General features: G+C 39.6%; 1 protein-coding gene across 4 annotated transcripts in view; it reads left to right on the top strand.

The window, feature by feature from the left end:
- Positions 1-19033, top strand: part of SGCD (sarcoglycan delta) — a 684711-nt gene that overhangs the window by 156111 nt on the left and 509567 nt on the right. For all 4 annotated transcript variants that reach the window (XM_063447832.1, XM_063447834.1, XM_063447833.1 and 1 more), the window contains one exon: positions 2391-2469. The gene's annotated coding sequence lies outside the window, so the exon portion shown is untranslated. The remainder of the gene's footprint in view (positions 1-2390; positions 2470-19033) is intronic.

Genomic DNA, 19033 nt, shown 5'->3' with positions numbered 1-19033 from the left:
AACACCATAAAACCTGTACATAGGGAAGTACTGTTTTACACGTGAGACTTTGCTGAATACAAATATGTGTATTTTATTGCAGTAAAAGCAAACAGTATTATGACATTGACAGTTAAAATGTCATGTAGAACTAAAAAAATAACAACATTTCGTATTTTCGCCCATTTTTTCATATTAAATTATGTTTCATAGCTAAATATTTGATATTAAATGAAAGCCCTGTTTCCCCTGAATAAAATGATATATAATAAGGGTGGGTGCATTTAATATGAAAGAGGTGAATTACGGTTGGACAGACATATAGCGCAAATGCCAGGTTTTGTTTACGTTTTGTTCTGTTCACAACTTGTACATTTGGCTCAGTCCTTAAGGGGTTAAAGGCTTCTTTCTAGAGCTGCACCATTCCTATGGAACGCGCTTCCCCTCTCTGTTAGACTTTCACCCAGTCTCCACTCCTTTAAAAAATCTTTGAAAACTTGCTTCTTTAGGAAAGCATATCAATTAAACTGTGAACAGCTTTCCCTCTCCGGACCCTGATTCCTCTCCTGCAACTGTCATCAAAACAAAACACTAAGCCCTCAGTGAATACTATGCTAGCAACTTACTTTTCTATCCTACCCTTACCTTGTGTGTCACTATACCCCACTCCCCCTAGCGTGTAAGCTCATTGAGCAGGGCCCTCAATCCCTCTTTGTCTATATGTCCAACTCGTCTGGTTACAAATACGTGTTTGTTAGGCCACCCATTGTACAACGCTATGGAATTTGTTAATAATAATAATAACTACAACTACCATGATGCTTTGCATGCCTTTAGAATGACATGGCAAAGCATAATGGAATCTGTAGTTCCATCTACCTTCTGGGCACCCCTGTGCTAGAGCATACACCCAGTGCATTCTGAATAGAAGCTTTTTGCATTCTACTTTAAGCCTTATAAGTTATAAAAGAAAGGAGATCTGGTGTGTGTTTGCTCGCTGTAGTATGCATTTAATTATGCTTTTTTAATAGATTCCTTTTTTTTTCAGAAATAAAAAGTCTTTCTGTCTGAGAGAGTTTTTATGCACTGGTAAATACTATTAATATGGTTACTTGGGTATAATTGCTATTAGTGGAGCTCAGTGAAAGGCAGCATGCTGTACACTCTTGTCATGATGTTCCGCACATGTAAGCAAGAATCATTTCCATGATTTGCCAGCATGTATGAATGCAAATATGGTATCATGAAATATTGTAAAATTTGCCTCAAATTCAAAACTGTTTCATTACAGTGTGAACTTAATGAAAAATCGAAATGTAAAAAATATATACATTTTTTGATATCACAAATAAATGCTACATTTGCAATTATGCAATTACCCCTTGATTTTCACTACAAGTTGATAACCCCTCTTTGAAGTGTGCCTTTAAGAGCCCCTTTAAGCTCTGCATAAATCGTTGGTGATTATATTTATATTAAGGTATATTTTTATTATATCTTTTAATTCCTGTTTTCTTTTTAAAAATACAAATAAATACATGTGTGAGGTGCAACAAGCAAGCAAACAGTATTTAACTACACATTATTATACATAATAGGCTCCAGTAGAAAACCATGTTGAATTGTTCTATAAAATATGCCTATAAAACCTGCTTAACCCCTTAAGGACACATGACGTGTGTGACACGTCATGATTCCCTTTTATTTCAGAAGTTTGGTCCTTAAGGGGTTAAAGGGATTCTATAGTATTAGCAATGGAAAGTTGTATTCCTAACATTATATTGCCCTCTGAACCCTCTCCATCACCCCCCATCGAACCACATAAAGGGTTAAGAATTCTTAACTTGATACCAGCACTGGGTTGGCGCTCAGCCTCCTCCAACAACATCTGATGGTGGGATCTAATGCGCAAGCCATGGATGTGCTCATGCAAAGCATGAGGACGTCCAGCATCGTTTAAGCCTGAAACTATGTGGTAGCTGCTTTAGTTTTCTCTAAAACTGTAATGTTTTACATTGCCAGACTAAGGGAAACATGGACATTGCACCTAGACCACTTCAATAAGCTGAAGTGGCCTGGGTGCCCATAGTGTCCCTTTAACCATTCTAGACGCGTTTATGGTTGGGCTGTTGTTGTGCCCCTCTCACATTCCAATAACAGTTTCTGTCCAGATAGACATGCTACTATCCTCTGTTAAGAGTTACATAATACTACTTGTAGGCGCAACTATTACAAAATATATAATTGCTTCACTGGAGATTGTTATGGCATTTTGGTTACTTTTTCAAACAATCCTTCGGGCAGCATAACAAATCCATAGAACAGAATGTCAGCATTTGAAAAATGTTTTTTAAAAATGTGTGTTACTGACATGTTCTAACATAGTATTTTTGTTTATTGTACTTTTTCAGTGTCTCTGGTACCCCTGTTGAGACGTCCATAATGAGATGGTGATTTTGGACAGAGGTCTACAGCTCCTTTGTTTTAAAGGTAATTAAAATTGGAAACAAAATGTATTTATTTATTATTTATTTATTAATAAAATATTTTACCAGGAAAGATTTCTCTCGGGAGATTTCTCTCGTTTTCAAGTATGTCGTTTTCAAATGCTAACTCCTCTGTAATGTAAAGTGACCGGACCACAAGCCGCACTCGACTAGTCTTGTGTTTTGTTTAATATATTTAGCTTGGTGTACTCAACGTTCTTTAAAAGACAGTCAATTATTCATTCTTCTCCCTGGAGTATTTTGAACACTGTAGGAAGAAATATATCTCATCTTCTATGACTCCCTGTTCACATACTATATACTCCTAGAGATTGTCTTTACAGAATTCAGGGCTCCATATATTTTTACCATACAATGAAACAGGTGTGATCTTGCTGTGAAATATCTCAATCCTCGTTCTTACTGGTCGCTCATTCTCATTTAACTTACTTACAGCTTGTTTAAAACGTGCTGATGTTGTGATGGTCATTCTGAGACACCAAAGCAATATTTAGTTAAGGATTCAAGTAAAAATTGTTTACATTTCTTTTTGTATTGCCAGGCTATGTTGGAGGTCCTCTTCATAGAAGTTAGCCATAAACACATAATAGGAGCTTGATATCCATGTTGGATAGAGATATTCCTGGCAATATACAGACTCTCTAATATGTATCATCCATCTGTCTATCTATCTATCTATCTATCTATCTATCTATCTATCTATCTATCTATCTATCTATCTATCTATCTATCTATCTATCTATCTATCTATCTATCTATCTATCTATCTATCTATCTATCTATCTATCTATCTATCTATCAATCAATCTATCTATCTATCTATCTATCTATCAATATCACAATGTATATATTTTATTTTATTAAATTGGCTAGCAGTGTTATTGCCAGCTGTAAATTACACTGGTAACACAATTGTTTGACCCCATGTAAACTTTGTTCTTGTTTATTTTGTTTGTTTGTGGGTTAGCATTTCTGTTTGTTGCTGTCAAAGTGCCTTGTAATCTGGTAATGCATTGCTTGGCAGCAGCAAGGCCTGAACCCTAGCTGTTAGGTTGCAGATCTATTAAATCGGTAAAACTAGATTTCCTGCTGGTTTCACGTCTTTGAAGAAAACAAGCACACACAGTTCAGATAAAAATAGAAGTTCAGTGCGTAGGTGTACATACCTTTTGTTTTTCATTTATAGACATGATAATGTATATACAGTATATATGTACATTTGATGATCAAAGAAAAACTGAAAAAGTTACTTGAAAAATTACAAATTTGGGAGCATTGTGAAGAGTTTTCATAAACTTTACAATATGTGTATACTGCTAAAGTCTTTTATGATTACATCCGCATTTCAAAATAAAATTGTGTTCATATTTTTCAATAACTCTATTAACAATTTTAAATGGCTTCTCAAAGCACCATGACCACTTCAGTGATTTGAAGTGCTCATGGGTCTGAGGTCTGTCTGTGCAGCGTTCACTACAAAGTGCCAAGAAATGCAGAAAAAAGTGAGCATGGTGACTGGGTGACATTGGTCATTGTTCACACACATTGTTTTCCGAGTCGCAATGCCTGAGTCACACTGCTCATTGTACGCACACAATCACCAGGTGTATTCAGACAGGTGAAAGTGAAAGTACTCATTATGCACACATTCACTGTCTCATAGTGCTGATTTTCAGGTCTGCAGGAGACATGCCCAAAACAGCAAGTCAAGCATGATGGAACAGGACTAGAATTTTAAATAGTCCACCTGAACCTCAATTATGCACTGGGTCACATTACTCTTTGTGCACACACATATTATTACCTGCACATGCCCTTACTTTGAAAGAACAATTTTTCTTTCTAGAAATATTCAAAGTACTGTGCAGTCTTCACTATTTTGTTTTAAAAAAAAAAAGAGTCTTGTAGAGTAGATTTATTGCAAATTGGTTCTGGTCTGTATTTCCAGTTTTTTTTAGATGGCCCAATAATTCACATCAACTCTCTGAACCTTGGATATTAAGAGATTAGATTGTAAGCTCAGTAGGTCGTAGGTCATGGTGCTTATAAACATGTCAGAGCTCCACAAACATAAATTATGATCTTTTATTATAGATTAGGTTTGGCTTGCTGGCTAATACATTGCTCTCAGATGACTGCCATCAGGAGCTATACAGGTCAGGGACCCTGGAAGTTCCTACAAATGACTTTCTCGATATGGTGTAGCATGAGGTGAGAGTACTTCAACACAGCTCATCCATTTTCCTGTAGATCTGCTGACAGTCTCTTTCCAGAATCTCAAAAAATATCCCTCCAGCATAATGATACTAACATACAATGAATATCTGCTTTAAAATACTGTGTTAAGTATTATGTCATTGTGCTGAGTAAATGGCATCTTTAACATGGGGAAGTTGCATGCTTGTGTGATGTATCTTGTTATTTAGTGGAAAATCTTTAAAATACTTCTATCACCATGTTACAAGTGTGGGAAGTAGGCAAACTGTGGGGAAAAACCGGTGTAGCAGACTAAAACTCTCAATACCGGCACGTCGGGACAGGTGTGGAGTCACAGTGAGGACATGCAGGTTAATCAGTTCTCCTCTACAGGTTAATCAGTTCTCCTCACAACCAATAACAGGAAAAGGAGCACAACAAGTCTGCCAAGCAGTGATGTACTTGGACAGAGTGCTGCTGAAGCATTTTATTTATGGGCAAAAAGGTCCTGGACCATACATGATCAGATGCAAACTTGTCTTGTGAATACTGGAGAAAAACATATAATAGAACAGGAAGTCCATAGCGGGACTGTCTCACCAGATATGTTTCATAATTTATTTATAAATTGCCGATTTGTATGGAAATCAGCACTTTTATAAACTTAAAATTAAAATATGAAAATACATAGCAAGTTGAAGTGCTTTTGGGATGTGGAGTGGTTCTTTAATAACCCATTGTTATCGTTAAAAAGTTTAATGAACCTTAACCGTAACTGAAATAGCATTGTACTTTTCATACATAATCTCCCTATTAGTTTTCTTCACTATCACTTCCCCAGCTAAGTTCTCCTCTTTCACGAGTATCTCTATGCTCTCCATCCTATCATAACAAAGTCCCACCCTAGCACATCCTCCTCTTCTGACCCAATCCCACCCTCTTTCCTACGTTCTCTCTTTTCTGCTATTCGACTTCTACCCTATTGCGCTGTATTTTCAATAATTTCCTATCTAATGGTTTTTTTCCTGATTCCTTCAAAAAGGCAATTGTTACTCTACATCTAAAAAAAACATCCCTAGATTCTATCCTACCTCCTAACTTTTGACCAATCTACTCCCTACCCTATATTTCAAAGATCTTGAAGAGTGTTGTCCACAAACAACTATGTATCTTCATCAACTTTCCTGATATTCTGCTGGCTTTCAACATGCCCACTTAGCTAAAACGACACTCTGTTCTGTTCATAATTTCCTTTCCCCAATTAATGTTCTTGAATTTCTTGAATGAACTAAGCTCTCTTCCATCATTCTCCTTGATCTCGCTGCTGCATTTGATATATTCAATCCTCCTACCCTTTTATCTATCTTGACAAACCTAACCTTGCTATTACTGGGATTGTTTTCTCATGGATCTCATCCTATATTTCTGGTCACACCTACACAGTCTCTATCAACTATACATCCACACCACCCATCCCTCTTTCAGTTGGTGTACCACAATAGTCCTTATCCCCCTTCTCTTTTCTATGTATGACCTTGGCAGAACTCATATGCTCTTATGGCTCCAATGTCCATTTTGTTGCAGATGGCATCCAGATATTCTTCTCTTTCCCTTTCTGCAGACCTGATCTCGCCTCTGGCATGAGTGTCCTCACACTTTCTATAAATTTACCCAACAGAAGTATTGTTCTTCCCTCTCCCATCTATTTTACCCACCCTTACACCACCGTCTATTCTCTTCAATACCCTGCCACTTTCCTCATCACCCACAACCACAACCTTCCCTCCACTTATAGAAATATATAGCCACTGTTACTTCTACTTGTCACTTCATCCTCTTCAATATCCAGAAGATCCATTCTTTCCTCACATTCCCTGTTTCTAAGTGCTTATCCATTTCCTCATCCTCTCCAGGGTAGATAACTGCAACTCACTCCTCCTTGGCCTTCCTCAGCACTCAAGCACCCCCTCCAGCAAATCTAAAATGCAGCCGCTTGCATCCTTCGCAACTCCAGTCTGTTCATGCCATACCCCTTCTTCAAAAACTCCACTGACTTTTTATCCATCAGTTTTCAAATGCCCACTCTTTATGTACAAGCCCCTCCACAACCTTGCTTCCTCCTATATCTCCTGACTGGTATCCCACTATACTCTTACCCACCCTTTCTGCTCACTCTCCATCACTTCCCTTTAACCATGGCATACACATGTGCTCTTTCTCGATTCTACTCATTCTCACTCCTATCCCCTCACTACTAGAACAAACTCTAACATTCCGTCAGTCACCTCTCTCATTCTTTCGACAACTTTCTCTGATATTCAAATATAATCTGATACTTAATAACTCGTTCTTCTGGTTGGTTCCCCTAAGACCAATTGATCTGATTTGACTCATTGCATAATATGCTCTATGTAAATTACTCTGGATAAGGGTGCTATTCAAGAATTATCAAATAAATATATATTATGTTGGAAAAACAGAAAAAGTGTATCTCCAATCTATATTAGTGAATGTAACTGAATATTTAAATTTTTATTTCAATGATCACAGCCCTTGTTGGGCATGTAAGATTCCCTTGTTCATTTAGTGAATCGTAAAAAGGATGTCGGTTGAATATTATTATTGAAAAAGTTCTTAATTTACTATAGAGTGAAAAAAAATGTAATTACAAAAACCACAATGTTATACCTTCTGCATTTGTCAGTGGATAGACTTATCCTAGGTGGCCTAAATACAGTTCTATACTACAATACTTTTATTGGACATTGTTGAAACAGCATGTATGTAATAACCGGAATAAACAAATATTTATTCTAGGCAGGTTACTTGCAATATGAATTGCAGTAATTGCTAAAACTGTCCTAATAAATATTCCAAATTTATTTAGCTTTTTAGTATAATACTTTGGGGAGATATTGGATACGTAGCATCTGTATAATTCCGTTAAGTCTAAACACTTTCCCACTTAGCTTTTCTAATTTAATTTTCTTGGTTATTTATCCATGGATTATGAACTCCTGATTGTAATTTCCATATGTATCTATCCCTGATTTAATGGGTGTTTTGGAAGATTTTTTTTTTTTATCCTGTGAGTTTGTATTCTGATGGAGATGGTGAGTTGAATCCTGAAGTAGAAAAATGATTTCATAAAATGTATTACTTTGTGCTCAAACCGTGAACAAGCCGAGCCATAGAATATGCATATTACTGGAGATACATGCAGTATGGCAGTTGTTACTAGGGATGAGCATGGGCAAAATATGTGTCTGCTTCAGCAATTCGGACCAATGGCATTCGATTCGGTTCAGCACTTTGTAACTTCAGAACTTCGTAAACATCTGAATGTCCGAATTTTATTAAACAAATTGCACGTGTCTAGTAAGTGGTTGTGGTGGCAGTCTGGGCACTGGCAGCCCTACAGATGTGTAAGTGGTTGTGGTGGCAGTCCTGCTGCTGGGAGGTGGGAGCCCTACATATGTGTAAGTGGTTGTGGTGGCAGTCCTGTCACTGGGAGGTGGGAGCCCTACAGATGTGTAAGTGGTTGTGGTGGCAGTCCTGTCACTGGGAGGTGGAAGCCCCATAGATGTGTAAGTGGTTTTGGTGGCAGTATGGGCTCTGTGAGACGGGAGCCCTATAGATGTGTAAGTAGTTGTGGTGGCAGTCTGGGCACTGGGAGGACTGCCACCACAACGACTTACACATCTGTAGTGCTCCCTCCTCCTAGTGCCCGGACTGCCACCACAACCACTTACACATCTATAGGGCTTCCGCCTCTCAGTGCCAGGACTGCCACTGCAACCACTTACACGTCTATAGGGCTCCCAGTGCCAGGAATTAGCTTATTTGTCAAGATTCCTGTCATCATTCACGTAATTTTCTCTCCCTCTCTCTTGTTTTGACACTTTTCAGAAATCCGAAGCACTTTGGAACTTCGGGCAATTCGGTACTTCAGTTTGGTTCGGCACTTCCGAACTACTGAATTTCGGGCACTTTGGACATTTGTAAGCATCCGAATGTCCGATTGCACAAAATTTGTCCAAATATACATTCGTAATGAAATTAATTGCACATGTCTAGTTGTTACAAACTAAGCTGTGTGCCAACCTCAATTGATAAAGACCCTATTACTGGAGTGAAATGCTGCTGCTTTGAGAGTGCACAAATAAGGGAAATTTGCTATTTATGCTAGATTCTTTACTTTTTTGTCTACCTGTTTTTAGAAGACTGGGGCAAATTGAACTGTGCACACATATTTAAAGAAACACTGTAGGCATTAAAACAACTTTAAAGTATTTAAGTGGTTATGGTACATGGAGTCCATGAGTGACAGGTTCCACATTACTAATTAACAATCTACTCATTGTTTAGTAGAGATGTTTGGCCCCTGACAGCCTGCAGCCTGGTTTCTAAAGACAGTGTGGCATAGGTCAAGTTATGCTCCCACCTTGCGTCATACCAATTCATAACAGGAACTGGGCAGTGATTGACAGAGAGTTCTCAGCTGATACTCTCAGCAAATTCCTGTCTGCTATGGTGTGAAGAACATTGCTCTGCCTCCGCCATATTACCATTGGAGGTCAGGATGCAGACTGCTGGGGTCCGAGAATCAATAAACGGTGAGTAAACCATTTAGAAGTGATGCGGAATCTGGCACCAATGGCTTTCAGGCACCATATCTACTTCAATCTGTTGAAGTTTTTAAGGTGCCTATAGGTTCCTTTAAATGCACTTTGCTCATTTTACTTGATACATGAGTGGTAAAGCAGCACTTTTATTGATAGACATGTCATCATGCTAATTCTAGTGTCCCTGCCTGCCCCTCCTTCTCCTGAATTTGTACTTGCCATCTTGTGTTTTGTCATGTAAGAGAAGTAGGTGGACTGAAAGGAGACATAGTGTGAGACCCAAATACATGCAGAGGGCTCCATGAAGACATTTTCCTCTATTGTATGAAATCCTGAGGTTAATTTTCAGAACTAAGTAGACAGCACTTGTCTGGATCTACTCAACTTCTACAAAGATTGTTCCTGTCAGCTTTGTAGCTAAGGATTGACAAAGACAAAGCATGCTCTTTAAGATGTTGGCTAGAACAAAAACCAGACGTGCAACATTACTTTTGAATGCAACAATAAAGTTAAAAGACTGCATTTCATCAAATGTACCTGTATTGTTTAGAAGAGATTTTTTTTTTTTATCATTTGCATTTAGATGGATGACACATTCACTTAGAATAATAGTTTTTTTTTTACTATAATCCAGTTTCAAATCCAGGTGAGAAGGAACAGCACGCAGAGAATAACTGTAGTCACAATGGATGAATTAATGACAGATTTGGAGCATGCACCATAAGAAATGACAGCTATCACAATATGCAATACAAAGTATCAGAAAGCATATATATATATAAATGTAGGTCTTCACAGGATCTCAGTTCCTGGTGAATGCTGTCACTGCACAGAGGTGGATATATTTGGTTTAACAGCATACAAAATAATCCACGTTAAATATAAGGATTTAGTTTGGCTCCATTACCATTCTTTATTAAAAATGTGGCTTAATATGCTTTCGTTGTTTCCACTAGTAAAGAAGGAACTACTTTACCCTATGACTCTTCTTTCTCAAGGCTCATTAAGGCGTACCTAAATGTTAATTAGTTTTCAGTTCTCAAGCACCTCCTCCTATTTTTCACAATTTACAATATATAACAAGACTCTGCTAACCCCGACTATTTTTAAAGGTTACACAATAGGGGAAAGCAATTAGCATTCTGATTATATTCCCAGCAAGATATACCCCAAATACTAATGATAAACGAGTACTTATATTTACAGCACAATAACTTTAAAATGAGAAACATCTGAAACCCCTCAAACGACTTGTGAATGGGGTCCTCTCCTAAATGTGTTCAGCCAATGACAGCCAAGCTCCTGGGAACCCTGCGGTACTGCTTACTGCTATCTGCTAATGCTCTGCAAATTACAAATTATGAACTTCAAGAAGTACTCCAGACCAGTAAGATCATGTTATTTTTCCTTATAGTTACAAATGATCACAACTGGACTTTATATTAAAGAGGAAACGTAAATTGTGAATATAGATTATTTTCTAGTTAAGGACTTCACATTCTCTACGTACATTTTCCCCATCTGCACAGGGTTCAAGCTGCAATGTTTGACTATAGGGTCAGGAACACAAACATCTATTCCTGACCCTATAATGTTAAAACCACCCGCTAGCCTCCTTGCCACCCCACCCCCCTTGCCTCCCTAAACATAGTAAAATCTTACTTGTATTCAAATCTGCAGCTGCTGCCTCTGGCCCTGATCTGCCTGCTTGCCACTGGGATTACTGGATTAAAGGATGAAGGCCTCAATTTAACATCAGGGGCAGAAGTGATTCTTTGAGCCAATCACAATGCTTTCCCATAGACTTGGCTGATACTATCAAGGAAGCAGATCAGGGGCAAAGCCAGTACAAGTCAAACATAGCCCTGACCAATCAGCATCTCCTCATAGAAATGCATTGAGTCAATGCATCTCTATGAGGAAAGTTCAGTTTCTCCATGCAGAAGGTGGAGACACTGAACGGTAGTGCTGCACAGTGTTCTCTGCAAAACAGTGTTTACTGCAAAAAGCCTGAAGGGACTGATTATACTCATCAGAACAAATACAATAAGCTGTAGTCGTTCTGGTGACTATAGTGCCCCTTTAATTTAAAGCTCTTTAAAGCTTTAAATTAATGTCACTCCATTATAGATTCCAGATTTGATGGAAGTGAAACCAGTACATCTGCGTCATTAGGTAGGATCGCCTGCTCAAAGAAGTGTCCTACATAGGGCCAATCACCTTACAGAGGGGCAAGAGGAAGGCAAGTCCAGAGGCTGGGTGTTAAAATAGTGTAGCAACCATGGACTTCCAAAGATGGAGGCACTGGAGTGAGGGGTAGAAAATAAGTATATGACAGCTCCCAGCGCAATTCAATATGTCTTTTATCTTAATGATAAATTATGTATTTATTGGTTTGAGAGCTTTAGACACTTTGTTGAACCTTGTTCACTTTAAAAATGAATGAACCAATTAAGCACACACACTCAGTGATCACAGCTATAGTTAATGCCAGTAGCCAGTAGCCAAACTGTGAATCATGGGTCTGTAACACAGTGTAAAAAACATACAGATATGGTCATCAGCTTAATTAATCCAACATTAGAATGGAGAATGTGATGTGAATGACTTTGACTGTGCTATAATTGTTGGTTGCATTTCCAGCATCTTAGAACTAGCTGACCTCCTGGTACTTTCACACACTCTGGAGTTTACAGAAATTGCTGTGATGAAAAATACATCCATTGAGTAGCAGGTCTGTGGGTGAAAACACCTTGTTCGATAGAGAGTTCAGAAGAGTATGGCTAGACTAATTCATGCCGACAGAGAGGCCACAATCCGCAATAACCACTCTTTACAGCAGTAGTGTGCAGAAGGGAGTCTCTGCATACACAATGTGCTACAGTGGCTGACAGGCTCAAGCGGTTCCAACCATGTTAGTTTAGATGAGTATAATTAGGCTAAAGTGAGCACATGGTGACCAAAACTGGATGGTTCATGATTTGTCACCTGTAGTGACACATTTACATTTTTGCTTTAAAGTGTAGATTCTAGGACTGCACTCAAAGGAAAAGACAGTAGTTAAAGGAACACTAAAAACTGAAAAAGCACAGATGACGGATATATTCCGTCATGATTCCCTTTTATTCCAGAAGTTGTGTCCTTAAGGGGTTAATGAATAATACTAGTCTTTAATCTTATTGAAAGATTCCACCATCAAGTACTCCTAATACCAACTATGTATTCATCAAGAGGCCTGTTCACTAAATAGTTAATTGTGGTCATTTGAAAACTATACCTTTAAATATTTCATTGATTTGCAATTAACCACAATTCAGTTTTAATGTACAAACTCCATAATATATGATAACTGCAAACCTATTCAATAAATAAACCTCTAAATAAAGACAAAACAACTCTGGAGGGTGTATAAATAATGTAAATATCAATGTTCCTACTATAAAGTTTGTACTAATCTCCTTGATCAGATAATGACAAATATGTCGACTAGTATAGATTAGTGATTTACGCATTATATTTCTTAATATTGATCGATTGGATGGTCACCTTTATTAGTTATGTCATCATTCATGAATCCAGCTGACATCTCAGTTTGATACATTTGTATAATGCCGTGAAACAGATGTCTATCAATCCAGAATGTAATCTAATGAATTGATGTCCCTTTCTACTACAGTACATTGTGTATAATGGAGTGGAACATATGTATTTCACTTTATAACACAGCAAACAGCCCTTTCTCTCTCTGCCTCTGTTATACAAAATTAATCTAAATAGCTTGCAGAATATATCTTTGTTAGTGTGAGTCCTTCTCCCTGTTTTTGGTGGCAGGAAGTCTGCCTGTCTGTCTGTCTGTCTGTCTGTCTCTGTTTAACTGTCTTTAAATCGAATAAATGTCTCTCGTACATATAGTTATGTTTATTTAAAGTATTGGTATAAATAGGTCCTTGTGCTTGCATTTGCAGACTGCTAAAAGACTCCACAGCACTACATCCAAGGCCGGGCTGGACCCACCGGGTACCGGGAAATTTTCAGGTGTGCCGCGGCACCTGGGAGCTGCGCATCTCTGATTCCAAAGTAATTGTGGCCACTGGCCGCATGAATGTGCCCCAGGTGGCTGGTCTGGTGGCACACTTTGAGGGGATAGTTTACCTTGCGTTGGTGCAGCCGGGCCGTGTGGCAGCCTAGCCAGTTCGGCGGCACACTTACTAAAACTAACAGCCGTGCAGCTGTCAGATAGCACAGGAGGACTGAGGGAGGGAGCAGACCTGACTATCATGCTCCCTTGTGGTTCCCACAATTACCCGCATGGACACATCATAGAGTAGTGATTACCATGCTGGGAATTGTGGGAAGCACAAGGGAGCATGATAGTCAGGTCCTCTCCCTTCCTCAGTCCTCCTGTGCTGTCTGACAGACTGTCAGACAAGGTCAGTCTCAGGTGGTGGTGAAGGGGAGAAATAGACACAGGGGAAGGGGGGAGAAAGAGACAGAGGTGAGAAGAGAGAGACATGGGGGAAAGAGACAGATGGGCAAGAAAGAGACACAGGAGGAGAGGGAGAAAGAGACAGAGGGACAAGAGAGAGACAAGGGGGGAGGGGGAGAAAGAGGGGCATGAGAGAGACACAGGGGTAGTAAGAGACAGAGGAACGAGAGAGATACAGGGGTAGGGGGGGAGAAAGAGACAGAGGGGCAAGATAGAGACACAGGAGGAAGGGGGGAAAGAGACTGAGGGGCAAGAGAGAGAGACACAGGGGGAGGGGGGAAAGAGACAGAGGAGGAGAGAGAAACACAGGGGGAGAAAGAGATAGGGGGAGCGAGAGATACAGGGGGTGGGGAGAAGGAGATAGAGGTGGGAGAGAGACAGGGGAAGCGGGGGAGAGAGACACAGGGGGAGGAAAAAGAGACAGAGGGATTTGGGGGAAAAGAGTCACATAGAGGGACTGAGGCGGAGGCAAAGAGACACAACAAACAGACATACAGAAGGGAAGGGGAACAAAGTGACACACAAGGTTTCTAGGGGGGCAAAGCTGGACTGGAGGGAGAGAAAGGGACAGACAGAGGGGATTCGGAAGGGGAGAAAGAGACAAATGGGCTAAGACACACACAAAAGGGGCTGGGAGGAAAGAGACATACAAAGGCCTGGAGAAGGGTGAAAAGAGTCACACAAGCTGGGATGAAGTAAAATATACACAAGGGGAGTTAAAAGAAACATACAAGGTGAGTTAAAAGAAACAGACAAAGGAGAAAAATTGGAGACAAGATACACTAAACAAGGTGAAAAAAAAAAAGAAAGGAGTGAATAAGAAACAAAAAAAAGGCAAGAAATTCAAAAGAGGGTTAAGAGAAACACAAGAGAAGATGCATTTTGTTGTGTGTGTGTGTTTGGGGGGAGATGCATTTTCACCCCTGTCTCCTGCTCTCCCTGGAACTCAGTTCCTCAGCACAGGAGTTTATGCCAAAGAGCTAATTGACAGGTTAGAGAAAGGCCTCTTATTAAATATATTTTCCTTCCAATATATGCATTTTGCTAGACATCTTGGTAAGACAATGTACAGATAGACATAATTGATGTGATTCTTGCAGTAATACACACACACACACATATGCATGTATATTGATGTGTGTATTAGTAACATATATAATAATGCCTATAATATTTAGACATATATTAATATACATTTATATATGTATAATACACGCAGAAATATCATTGATATATTAATAACATATGTAATAAGCACGTATTGGCCCAGTCTTGTTGCTAGTTGCATACTCCAGCACAATAACATATTTAAAGTGAAGAGTGCACCCATAGAACTTCAAAATAAACAAGATCACTTCATTTTTGACAGCTATGCAACCGCATACATTCTCCATTTCAGTCCCATTACCAACATTTCCTTAATATGTAGTTGGACTGAAACATTTATTGCATGCATGCTTAAAATAAAGGCGCTCTTTTGTTTATTTGGAAGCCCTATGAGTGCTTTATTTCGTTAGAGTAATAGTTTTCCATTTTAAGTTATCTTTTCCACCTCTATATCTGCACACTATGCTGGCGTGACACATTATTGGGCTGGTATTGAATTTTTTCCAGGGCTGCTTTTGGTTCCCAGTCCGGACCTGGCCACATCCCCTTTTGACTTGCAGGGTTATTCACTTAATGCCAGATTTTGTGTGAATGGACAAAATCTGGTGAAAATTACCTAATTCCAACCATTTTGGCAATTTGCAGATTTACTAAAGCCAAATGTGTTCAGGATTCGGTCACCCCAACTGATTTTGTAACACATTATTCAGAAGCATTAGGAAAATCACTAATATCCTCATCCGAACCAATTCACAGCACCGGAACTGTAGATGTATCAATGATCACATGCCGACCGAGGATAAACCGAAAGCATCTTGCAGGGTGTGCGTTGGCAAATGATCATTCACTTGCTTTTTCCAAGTGAATTGATAATATGAAGAACTATTTACTGACTGGCAGAGCTAACAGCTAGTGGGCAAATAGTTAAAAAAAAACCTTGGCAGTGCTAGAGTTAATTTGAAGCCGCTGGCTCGTAAGTGATTATAAGCAGGGCCGGCCCCTCCATAGGACGTACTGGAACCATAGCTCCAGGTGACACTTTAAAAGGGGCGGCATTTTGACGCCACCTGACGTTAGTAACCTGGGCCACCTCTGTTACATATATATATATATATATATGCAGCAAAGGTGGCTCTCTAATCATTGAGGCAGACTGACCTGTCTGGTCCTTGGTCTATGCCATGAGCCTTCTGTCTGCAAAGAGCCGAGTGCAGAGCTGCAGACTATGCAATGGAGATCCCACACCATGTCCCTTACACCCTGCCCCGCCACAGCCTGCACTCCCACACCATGTCCCCCACAGCCTGCTCCCCTACAGCCTGCACCCCCACAGCCTGCTCCCCCACAGCCTGCTCCCCCACACCCTGTATTCCCACAGCCTGCTCCCTCACACCACATCCTTCACATCCTGCTCCCCCACAGCCTGCCCCCCACATTGTCACCCATACAGCCTGCCCCTACAGCCTTCCTGCACACTACCCTCCCCATACTGTCACCTTCCTACACACTGCTCCCTCACACTGTCACCTTCCTACACACTGCCCTCCTATACTGTCACCTTTCTACACACTGTCCCTCTATACTGTCATCTTCCTACCCACCTACCCTCCCCCCTCCCTTCCAGCATTCAGGTCATTTAAACTGCTCACCCCCCCAGCACGTATCCAACACTACATGCACTACATAGACAGTACATCCACTACACAGACACTACATCCACTAGACACCCTGCATCCACCACACAAATACTGCATACACTACACACACTGCATACACTACACAAACACAGACACGGCACCAACTTCCACACACACAAACAATGTAGTCCACACACACTGCATACAATACACACTACATCCATGACACAAAAACCGACAGCATCCTTGACACACATACACTGTATTCACTACATACGCAATGCACCCACTACACAAACTGGCATTGCATTCATTACGCACACACTTCATAATATAATAGATGTTGGCGTGCTTTTGGTGGGGGGGGGGGAGGCAGAATGTAATCCTTGTACTCAGGCAGCACAATTTCTTGGGCCGGCCCTGCTTATAAGTCTTATTAACCTCCATCCGTAGGATTTTTATTCGTTTCAATTTTTATTTATTTAACTGTTTCAATCAGTTTCCAGCAAGTGCTGGCCAGCGGCTACATAATTAACCCTCGCACCTGCTGGCTGCTAGTGCTAACTATTTGCCCACTTGCTACTAGTTGAAGCTTTCGGGACCAGTTTTAGTTAATTTGGTCCAGATTTCGGCTTTTCGGCAGCGTTCAGTTCGGTTGAAATCAGGACCAAATTCAGGCCCTCTCGGGAACTTATATACACAATCTAGATTTTGCAGTCCGCATGCAGCTGGATGGTTTTGCCCCATTCAGATCGTTGCCATTCGAACTTTAGTGTTTAGAATTTGTGTCTGTTTAGCTATGTCTGATTCTCTCCTCATGCTTCCTCCCCTGTCCATTTTATGATTTACTTATTTCTTTTTACTTCCCACTAGAATCGTGGACATCCTTTTGCTATATTGCTTCAAACGGTTTAAAAATCATTTATGTTTTCCAGTTGGTCCAGACTAGCCATTGATACAAAACAACTGCTCACGTATTGGCAACTTCATAATACATTGAATTAAAGTACTTGACGTAATTCACATTTACAATACCTCTGCCACTATAACTGATAACACTCTGTGTTTGCGCCATGCAATTGAAGAATGGATGGTATTAGAAGTTTCATTATTCCAAACTAACATACTGTATCTGCTCTCTCCAAGAACAGAACCAAAAATCAGCAGTAACAATGCTGCTAAATGATCGCCCGTGGTGCTGTGTTTAAACCCTATTTGAATCTGCTGAAATCCATTGTGTCTGATTATATGCACTTGAACGATTTGATCCACTATAGCAGTAATTTCTGTTCAGAGATGCAGTAGGCAGGTTTAAAGCTGATTTTGGCATCTGTATGAATACAAAATGACTATGTGATGTTATGGTTACAACTTACCATATCTACACATTTTCTATGTATGTATTTAAATTCTCTGTACATGAATCGGAAGCATAGCAAATCTCTATAAAATAAATTCTGTAGATGGTTGAATAGTCACAAACCCTTGTGCATTATTCAGATTACTGGCGTAGAACTTTCATGTCTTTTTATGAATTGTAATGTTTCTCCACTAGTCCTCTTTAGCAGTATTCTTCAAACTCTTCCTGGGAACCGACCGCAATACAGAATGTCATGATATCCCTGGTGTAGCACAGATGAGTCAATCAGTGGCTCATTCATTTTCATTGGTACATTTGTATACCACGGAGGATATCTTCACACCCAGACCTGTTGGTGGGATCGGGGGATCAGAGGACAAGTTTAAAGAATAGCATTCTAAATATGTAGGTTTATTAATGAATGTTGAATTTTGCAACATATAAGACATATTTCCATTCACATTATTTCTCCTCTATAACTTTCAAACATCAAATTTGTACACAATAGGCTGATATTGTATCGCTTTGTTCAAAGATATTTTCTGACTCTGTTCCACCATAAACACTGGCCAGCATTTTGTTGATATTTCCAATCAGGGTTGAGTAATGTCCTACATCTGGATCATTGATGTTGTTTGAGAACTAGTCTGAGAGGGACTGCTTTATACTGGAATTATCTCAATTGGGGTCTTATGCACGAATTTGACTTGCATGGAAATACAGTCTCCTTATTCTTTTAGCAACAGACTTTGACACTGTATTTTTTGAAGATTGCATCACATCTTGTGAGAGGTCTTGAGGTTCCTTTTGAAGAACCCTGCCCAAGACAAGTTAACTGCAGCTAAAGGATGATTGAGCCATGTACTCAAAAAGTGACCCATATATAGAATTTTCAAAGCACTTTCAATATTAACAGTGTGAATATTTTGTCATCAATACACAAGTCACATTTCTTGTTTGTCTTGGGACAAATATTTCATAAGAGTGCCAGCACAAAACTTCACCAAAGAGTAAAGGTAGGTTTCCAGCTCTCATTTTTGTGTATTTTACTAAATATTTCTAGGCAAATGCTTAAAGCTGATTTGACTTCATGCCCTATACATTTCTAATTCTATAGTTTAAGGCAGTGTTTTGAG

The sequence above is a fragment of the Pelobates fuscus genome, chromosome 3, assembly GCF_036172605.1.
Source record: "Pelobates fuscus isolate aPelFus1 chromosome 3, aPelFus1.pri, whole genome shotgun sequence".
NCBI lineage: Eukaryota > Metazoa > Chordata > Amphibia > Anura > Pelobatidae > Pelobates > Pelobates fuscus.
This window is presented reverse-complemented; position numbering and strand designations above follow the sequence as displayed.